The sequence below is a fragment of the Scylla paramamosain genome, chromosome 19 (assembly GCF_035594125.1).
Source record: "Scylla paramamosain isolate STU-SP2022 chromosome 19, ASM3559412v1, whole genome shotgun sequence".
In the NCBI taxonomy this organism is placed as follows: Eukaryota; Metazoa; Arthropoda; class Malacostraca; order Decapoda; family Portunidae; genus Scylla; species Scylla paramamosain.
Window position 1 is genome coordinate 15,582,455 of NC_087169.1, and position 9,955 is coordinate 15,592,409.

Below are 9,955 nucleotides of genomic sequence, written 5' to 3' on the forward strand. Positions count from 1 at the left end.
TCTCTCTCTCTCTCTCTCTCTCTCTCTCTCTCTCTCTCTCTCTCTCTCTCTCTCTCTCTCTCTCTCTCTCTCTCTCTCTCTGCGATTCTCTATTGTCATCCGAGTCCCTTTTGATTCATAATTCTTTTTCCATTTTTTTTCTTTTTTCTTTTTTTTCCTTTTGCTCGTCAACAATAGATTCCGCGGTGCTCCTTTGTCCCGTGTTAAGTTGCGGCGAGTCAACAGCGACGTTCTTTTGTTTTATGGGTAATTTATTCGCCTGCAGATCCTTGGATTCCAGCACGAGAGACGGGTTTGATCGAGAGAGAGAGAGAGAGAGAGAGAGAGAGAGAGAGAGAGAGAGAGAGAGAGAGAGAGAGAGAGAGAGAGAGAGAGAGAGAGAGAGAGAGAGAGTTTGGACCTTTGTGGTGATTAAAGTAAAACAAATGTAATATGGAAAGTTGTAGACACACACACACACACACACACACACACACACACACACACACACACACACACACACACACACACACACACACACACACACACACATTCGCAAGTAATCCACAAACACCGAAATTGTTTTCAAATAAAAACTCCACACCTTAGTTCCTACACTTTGACCCATAACACACACACACACACACACACACACACACACACACACACACACACACACACACACACACACACACACACACACACACACACACACACACACACACACACACACACGTAGGTTAAAAAAAGGAAAAGTTCACCCATTTTTCGTTGTTCATTCTCAAGATTTGTATCGAGAAAAGCCTCAGCGTGTTTCATAAAGGTTGCTGGAGACTCAAGAATGAAGGTTTGAAATTCCCACGACAACCTTGCCTTCCCTCCCCCTTTCCCCCACATTCCCTCCCCCATCTTTGCGCCCCCCGCTTGGGAGTTTAATGAGGGGTCAGATCGCCCATAAGCAAGTTTTTGACAAAGTATTCCAAAGCTCATTTCCCTTACATCGCGTTCTCTTCTCCCACTTTTTTTTCTGAGTTTTGGCGGGAAACTATCGGGAATTCTTCGGCGCTGAGGACGCGAGGACATTATTTATATATTTTGAGGTAATCCCGACACTATGAGGGCTTGGAATTTCTCATTTTCTATGTTATTGGAGAAGAAAACGCGTCGACCTTTGTCCAAAATCTCTCTCTCTCTCTCTCTCTCTCTCTCTCTCTCTCTCTCTCTCTCTCTCTCTCTCTCTCTCTCTCTCTCTCTCTCTCTCTTTCGTTCGTCGTTTAGAACTATCTGGATATTCTTGTTTTATCGTCTTTTCTTCTTTTTATCGCTTTCTTTGTTTTTATTTGTCTTTTTTCCTTACCTTGTTTTTGCTCTCCTCCTCCTCCTCCTCCTCCTCCTCCTCCTCCTCCTTCTCCTCCTCCTCCTCCTCCTCCTCCTCCTCCTCCTCCTCCTCCTCCTCCTCCTCCTGCTGCTGCTGCTGCTGCTGCTGCTGCTGTTGCATTTTTCCTTCTCCTCCTCCTCATCCTCCTGCACTTGTTCTTCTTGTTCTTCTTGTTCTTCTTGTTCTTGTTCTTTTTCTTCTTGTTCTTTTCTTCTTGTTCTTCTTGTTCTTCTTCTTGTTCTTCTTGTTCTTTTTCTTCTTCTTCTTCTTCTTCTTCTTCTTCTTCTTCTTCTTCTTCTTCTTCTTCTTCTTCTTCTTCTTCTTCTTCTTCTTCTTCTTCTGCTCCTGCTTCCTCCTCCTTCTCCTTCTCCTTCCCCTTCTCCTTCTCCTTCTCCTTCTCCTCCTCTTCCTCTTCCTCTTCCTCTTCCTCTTCCTCCTCCTCCTCCTCCTCCTCCTCCTCCTCCTCCTCCTCCTCCTCCTCCTCCTCCTCCTCCTCCTCCTCCTCCTCCTCCTCCACACTTTCTTGTTGTTCTCTATCTCCTCTTCTTCCATTTTCCCTTTTTTCTCGGTAATTTTTTCCTCCTTGTCTTCTTCATTCTTCCTGCAACCTCACTTTCTCCCAATCACCCTTCTTATTCCTCCATCATCCTTGTCTTACACCTCTTTCCTCCTCCTCCTCCTCCTCCTCCTCCTCCTCCTCGTCCTCGTTTCCCTCCTCCTTTCTCCTCCTCATCTTCTCTGTCTCTCAAATTCTCTACTCGCTTCCAACGTGTGGGAAAAGTGTGGGGTAACCAGTTTTATGTGGGGAGAACGTCCTATGAGGCCTCAGCTTGCGTGTTATGCAAATCCTCAACACATGAAGGACGGGGAGGGGCGGGAAGGGGCGGGGCGGGGCGGGGCTGGAAGGGAAGGGGACGGGGAAGGGGAGAGGGGCATGGTAAGGCTCCGCTACCTACTACTCTTACCCCTTTCCTTCTTTCTCCCTCCTTTAACTCTTTCACCGCAAGGAGCCCCAAACACAACCACTTTGGAGGAGAAGGAGAGTAAGGAGAGGCGTATGAGGATGATAGGGAGTGGAAGGAGAAGGAGAGAGGGAGTGGAGGGAGAGGGAGAAGGAGAGAGGGTGTGGAGGGAGAGGGGAAGGGAGAGGGAGTGATACCTAAACCAGCTCTTATGGCATCAGTGAATGTGTGTGTGTGTGTGTGTGTGTGTGTGTGTGTGTGTGTGTGTGTGTGTGTGTGTTACATGGTCGGATAACACTTGAGTCAACAGCCCCGTGGTTTCGAACTGTCTTGAGCAAGTGTGTTGATAAGTTTCCCTTTTTCCCTATCGCTGTTTTTCCCTGAGAGTAGTTTGCCTCAGCCTTTTAAGACCTACTGGAAGGGAAGGAGGGAGGGACGGATGGAGGAAAGAAGGAAGGGGGAGGAAGGGAGGGAAAGGTTTATTAGGGTTACTGTAGTTGTTTCAGAAATGGAGGGAAGATTGTTATTTTATTTTTCAGTGGTGAGGGGAGAAATCTATCGAGGAGGTAAAATATTTTGTGCTGCTTATTTAAAATTTTCCCTGTGAGGCGAATGTGGCTGGCGAGGCTGTCTGTTGAGCTTGTGGTAAATGTGGTGGAAGTTGTAAGTATGGTGAGTGTGGTGAGAGAGTTTGTATGCCAGTGAGGTGAGACAGTGAGAGAGAAACAGGGCAGCTGAATGCGAAAGAGACCGGGAGACAGAGATGAGGAAATGAAAACAAAGACGAAGAAAAGAGGAGCACACTTGAGGAAGACAAGGAAGAAGTGGAGGAGGGAGAGAAGAAGAAGATGAAGGTGAAAAAGAAGAAGAAGAAGAAAAGGAGGAGGAAGAAGTCACCACTGGCCCTTCGTAAGGTCTGTACAAACTTGGTTACGGTTCATAAACTGCAAAATCTCTCACGGTACAGAATTAAATTTCTTTCAAATGGACGAGGGCCAGCGGCACTAAGCGACGTTGGCCGCCAAGAGGTGGCTGGGATTTGATTAAGTCTGCCTGGCCAAGATGTGTGTGTGTGTGTGTGTGTGTGTGTGTGTGTGTGTGTGTGTGTGTGTGTGTGTGTGTGTGTGTGCAGTTTTATTCCTGACTAAATCAACGTTGGAGTTTGACTTTCAATATCAATCAGGAATCTCTTGGAAAGTAAAAAAAAAAAAATGAATGTTAGATTGAGAGCATTGAGAGAGAGAGAGAGAGAGAGAGAGAGAGAGAGAGAGAGAGAGAGAGAGAGAGAGAGAGAGAGAGAGAGAGAGAGAGAGAGAGAGAGAGTTTGTCTTGAAGGAGGCCCAGAAGGAAGAGGATTCAGTGCTTCTCCTCCTCCTCCTCCTCCTCCTCCTCCTCCTGGTGTCCTAGGAGTTAGACTGGAAACGAGCAAGACACTTTGAGAAGATGATGTCCTAGAAACACCAATTGAGAGAGAGAGAGAGAGAGAGAGAGAGAGAGAGAGAGAGAGAGAGAGAGAGAGAGAGAGAGAGAGAGAGAGAGAGAGAGAGAGAGTAATGCAATAAACACAAGATCCCAGGCATGGTTCTAGTAGGTTGAGCCTGTCTGCGAGTCGTTATATCGAGGTTGTGAGCCGCCGTGGAAAAACACATTAAACCTTCATCAACCCCTTTATTACGTCCTTGGCCAGTAAAAACACCATTACCCACTTCGCAATAACAGATTCCACCTCAGCTACAAAACGTAAAGTAAAGAAATAAGGGAAGAAAAAAAGATTAAAAAGATGAGGGAAGTTTTCTTAAGATGAATGTATCTTGTGTTGCAAATTGGTGAAGTATATTGCAATCTTACTCCATCTTCCCTCCTCTTTTTTTGTGTGTGTATTTTTTGTGATGTTTTTCGTGTTGCGACTAAGTTTTTCGTGTGGAAGGAAGCACTCTTTATATTTTCAGTTCTTTTTTTTCTTTTCCTTGTAATGTAAATGTCTTTCCTTCCTGTTTTTTTTTTTTTTTTTTGTTGTTGTAAACACTTAACTCTTTAGTGCTTTTTCTTTTTTTTCCTTACTGTTATTTCTATTTTCAGTTCTTCCTCTCTGTGGTTTATTGTGGATTTTTTTTTCTTTTATAATGGGCGCCTCTAATGGTTGTCGTTCGCGCGTGTGTTATCAAGTGGTGATGACTTCACTAATGGCGGGATATAATTTTTTTCCATTGCATTTTATTGTGCGTTCATTACACTTCGCTTCCTTTCACCTGAACTATTTTTATTTCCATCACAGCCACATATTTATTTTATGTTTTACACGAACACAGAATCATTAGAGTTTCAAAATTGTGTTTTACATTAAACTTTTGTTCTACTGTTTTCTTTTAATTCTCAATTTTTCCCCTCAGGCTTGTGCCATTGGCTGGAGGTGTGCTTGTTGTGTGTTGCGTAAATGTGTTGCTGACGCGTGGTGTGCCTATCGTTGTTTGTATACGCAGATGTGCCTTGGCTTCACTTCCCACGGTGCTCACCTTAGATCAGCTTGTCTTGTTCATCAGAAGCATTCGTGGAAGAAACAAGTCTGCTGCTGTTTGTTTGTCTGTATGTATAAAGGGATAAGACCTTCATGTGTTTCATCACGTCACCACAGGAATGACTGTATGCTTTACTGGCACAGCAAACACGAAACCGACGAAGTGAAAGGAAAATTAATTCACGCTTACTTATGTATATGTATATATTTATAACTTCACTTAACTTTGTGTTTTAATTAAATTTTCATCGATACAGAAAAAAAGTTATAATTGTGTAAGTAATAGTGCATTATAAAAGGACAGCGTTATTAGAGGACAGCAGTCGTGGTACGCGCGCCTGACTAGTGTTGATCGATGCGTAACAAAAACGAAAATTAAGGAAAGTGTTGGGTTAGAATCGGAAGCCATACTGCTCAACCCTTAGCCTTGTTCCTCTTTCCCACCGACCAGTATTTCGTACTGACCATGAGTGACCCATAAAAGTCACCAGGAAGACAACTGTTTCTTAGTTAAATACTTCTGAACCAAAAAATTATTATTATTTTTTTTTTTTATGGAATTAAAATATTCTTCTCTTCATATAAGTCTGTGGAAAGCAATTCGTGTTAAATATCAAGATATTGGTTGTCTTCATTTTAAAGGTGTTAAAAATATTCACCTTTCACTTTCAATATATTGTAATTGTATATCCTCTTCTCTTTAGAATTGTCTCTTTTCTACTTTAGAACATAAGAACATAAGAAAATAAGGGAAACATTAAGAAACCATCGGTCCTACACCTGCCAGTCCCTGCATGAAGCACACCTTTTCCCACTATCATCTTCATCCATGAAATCGTCTAAGCTTCTTATAAAGTTTTCTAATGACTCAACACCAACAAGCTGATTACTGAGTCTATTCCATTCATTTACCAATCTATTTAAGAAATAATTTTTCTTATATCTTTTTATTTTACTTTAAAATTTGTACAATAATGGCCTCCACTTTCAAGGTACAAATTACCTTTCCTCCACCTTGGAATTTCACCTGTAGAATCCCTGTCTCACCTGGAAATTCCATGGCGACACCTGCCTTCCCACTTTTCCTCCCTTCACCTGCAAATTAGCGTTTAAAGCACGCAATAAAGGCAGCCACTCCCTCCCCTACAGGTGTTGTGGTTACCTGTGCTGGTGCAATTGTTATCTTTTTACACCTCGACTTTTCTTTTATTACTGTTTTGTGGTACGTGTTGCTGAAAAGCCGAGGTGCGAGTTGGTGTTGCTTTTGCTGCTGCTGCTGCTGTTGTTGTTGTTGTTGTTGTTGCTGCTGTTGTTGTTGTTGTTGTTGTTGTTGTTGTTTCCGTTTTCGCAAATATGTTCTGACCTACTTTGTCTATGCTATTGATTTTATTCACCTACATCCCTCAAATATGACGATATTGTTTCCTTGCTTGCACATTTGCCCAAGTTTTATTTCCTTTCTCTTTTTTTATTTATTTTTTTCACATTTCCGTAAGGGTAGAGCGGGTGCGTGTGAAGGCGAGTGGTGGGAAGGTGTTGAGGGGGTGTGGGGGTGTGTGGTGGTATGCGTGGGATGTGGGTGTGCGAGTGTTGCGGGAAATACCTGCATGCGGCGTGTTTTTTGTACGTGTATGTTGTTGCTTTGCGGTTATTGACACGGGAGGGATGTAAGAATCAAGTCTGAATGGAGAGAGAGAGAGAGAGAGAGAGAGAGAGAGAGAGAGAGAGAGAGAGAGAGAGAGAGAGAGAGAGAGAGAGAGTTGAAAGAAACATCTACTCATCTTTACTTACACACACACACACACACACACACACACACACACACACACACACACACACGGGAGGCAGGTGTGCTGTGTTTACCTGTGCCTGTGTTGCCCTCTGGAAGGAAAAAATGAAAACAGCCGGAATGGAGCTTCCTATCCTCCCTCCTTCCCTCTCTCCCTCCTCTCCTTCTCTCCTTCCCTCCCTTCTCGCATCTCTCTCATAACACTCCGTAAAAATCCATGCTGCAGATGTACACAAAGGCGATGCCACTGTTTCAACCCGGAAGACCGTCACCCTTACTGCTCTTTCAGTTGAGGGAGGGGGATTAATTTTTTTTTTTTTTTTTTTTTTATATATATACATTTTTTTTCGTACATGTATAGGAAGAGGGGTGAGCGGAATTTTCAGGTGGTATGCGTGTGACCATAGATTACTCAGGGCTTAGCTGATGCGTTTCTAAAGCCTAGGGGATTAATGCGTGCGGGGATTAAGTGCTCATGTGTCGCAGAAAGGGCTTGACAAAATGGGTTTCCCTCCTCTATTCTCTCTCTTAAATAAATAAATACATCGGCGTCCAAAAATAGGGGGAGGGAGTCGTAAATTTTGAGCTTAATTACCTGCGTCAAATTAAGTGCGAAATTTCATCTGCCGGTATTTATTAGCGTAGAGGGAGAGAGTTTTGCCTGCGAGGATGAGAAGTGGAGGAGGAGGAGGTGGCGGTGGAGGGGAAGAAGAGGCGTAGGAGGGTGACAAGTGGTGTGGTGGGAAGCGCGCGTCAAGAGCACTGGGGCATCTGAGTTCCGTAAAGTGATATCGGATGATCCTTTAACACACTTTCCTCTCGACCCAGTGGACACGTGTTATATGTTTCTTTCCACTACGTATTTTCCCGTCCACTTCGTCATCCTGGGTTAGCAAATGGTTAAAAAAACAAAATTAAATAAATAAATAAATAAAATGGTGCTATGAACAAATGGCTAACTTTCCTTTTCAATTACTAGACTTGTAGTGCAAATGTTTCCTTTCACCTCAGCTCCTCTTCCCCCATCCAGTACTTGACAGGAGTACTTGACAGTTGACAGGAGGAAAATGCGAGGGAGTGAGTACCCATGAGTAAGAAGGAAGATGGGTAAGGAGGCTTCTCTCCACTCCTTGTCTTTCGTCCACTTCGTTATCATGTTTGCTTAGCGACGAGAAAAGAAGGCACAATAAATAAATAACTCTTGCCAAGTACATAAATTGACAAGAGGGATTCCTTTTAAATCTTTTTTTTCTTCCATCTATTTAATTCAGCGACGCAAAATCAGTAGACACGGTAACATAAATGAGTAATACAGTTGATGGGTGTACGGCAGACTCACCTTGTCTCATGAGAAAGATGTTCCCCCGAGGAGGACGTGGCTGAAGAGGCAAAGAAGCAGCGATGGGACTTGTAACTCCATCAGTGGCGGAGGCGAGGAGGTCCCATGTGAGGGTGATCAGTGGAGTCCTTGGAAAAAAACAGATCTACGTATATTTTTCCTCTTCACCCTCCTCCTCCGCTCCTTTCGTCTCCGCTTCGTATTGTTCTTGTTTTAATTGTTCGTATTTGTTTATATTCGCTTCCGATTTCTCGTTTCTTTTTCTCTCCCTGCTTCGGTCGGTTTCTCTCTTTCTTTATCTCTCTCGCTGCCTTTCTCTCCCCTCACAATATGTTTCTCAAGTTAAAGAGGATGTTCGGGTATTTCGTTATTTTCTTTAATGTGTGTGTGTGTATGTGTGTGTGTGTGTGTGTGTGTGTGTGTGTGTGTGTGTATGTACAGAAGCCCGTACCGTAACTCTGACACTCTTTTCACTGTGGTAGCAGGTCGTTACGGTCGGCACGGCACCACAGCAGCGTCACAGCCTTGCGGCATCACTTCCACGTACCGTCACCACCACTACCGCATCACCACCACCACAACCTTATCACCTGTCCTCAGCCACCTCTCTACTGCCTACCGTCTATTCCACCACAACCAAGAGAAAGGTGAAAAAAAAAAAGATTAAAGATATCACTATTCTCTCTTGCTCTCTTGCTCTCACTCCCTCTCCATCTTTCTCTCTCAGCTTTTAGTCTCTTCTTGTGTGAGTCTTTTTTCCGTCGTGTCCTCTCTCTAATCCAAGTCAAGACGCCTTGTGGCAGAGCGGCTTTCCATTTGTCTGGTTGATTTGCTTCCCAGTTTTCATCTGTAGCTATTCGTCACGCTGCCTTACCTCGTCAATTTCTAGTCGGAGGGACACATCAGGAGGAGGAAGGCGAGCTGAGAGAGGTACTAGGACACGGAGGAAGTCACGATGGATGAGAAGGAAGGAAAGGCTGTGTGACGATGGCGATGGATGAGGAGGAGGGAAAGGGGAAGGAGTAGAAGGAGGAGGAGGAGGAGACACCAGCCACTGACAAGTCCCTCACTGTATTTATCACACGAGCTATCTGTCGACCGCTACCGCGCTGTCCACTCCGGTCCCTCTATTAACCACTGTTCCTGATGGCGCCCCTTTGTCTTCCCTCCGTCAGGCCTCTCAGGGATTGGTAGACACGCTTCTGCTCCAGTGCCTCAGTTCTCACTCCAAGCGTGACACCAAAACACGCTAAATACTCTTTTTTCTTTCGATCCGAAGTTTAAGAAATGTTTACGTGCTCCGCGGACTTCACTTGGGCGTCCGGACTGATGTTTGGGCGTGTTTCGGGGCCGTGAGCGTGGGCATAGTGGGTGTTACGGTGAGGGTTTCAGGGCGTGAGGCTTGGGGAGGGCGCGGCGAGTACCCCCTCAGTCGCTGGACCAGAGAACGGCAGAGACGTCCTCCTCCCTTCACCTCTCGACGGCAACTGACGCCCGCCAAGCCCACCGGGTCACATTTCTCAGGCTCAGCGGCAGGCGGGGGAGATCGCCGTGACGCCCAAATGCCTCTTTTCCTCCACTACATCTTTCCTCCTCCTCCTCCTCCTCCTCCTCCTCCTCCTCTTCCTCCTCCTCCTCCTCCTCCTCCTCTTCTTCTTCCTCCTCCTCCTCCTCCTCCTCCTCCTCCTCCTCCTCCTCCTCCTCCTCCTCCTCCTCCTCGCCGCCCTTCGCCTCCTTAGCCTCTTTTACCCACCCACCAATTTCAGACCGAAAACCAATCCTCCTAACCCTCCCATATTCTCTCTCTCTCTCTCTCTCTCTCTCTCTCTCTCTCTCTCTCTCTCTCTCTCTCTCTCTCTCTCTCTCTCTCTCTCTCTCTCTCTCACACACACACACACACACACACACACGCACACACACGCAATTTTTGCGCACGCTCTCTCCGTGATCTTTGATGCCCTACCGGGATAATGATGTCCTTGATAGATAGTAA

The 9,955-nt window shown here is 45.1% G+C and overlaps 1 protein-coding gene across 1 annotated transcript in view; it reads right to left on the reverse strand.

Annotated features, from left to right (window-relative positions):
* LOC135109729 (uncharacterized) overlaps window positions 1-9,537 on the reverse strand; it is a 79,575-nt gene extending 70,038 nt beyond the window's left edge. The window contains 1 exon segment of the mRNA XM_064021303.1: window positions 7,963-9,537. The gene's annotated coding sequence lies outside the window, so the exon portion shown is untranslated.
* Window positions 9,538-9,955: the final 418 nt, after the last annotated feature.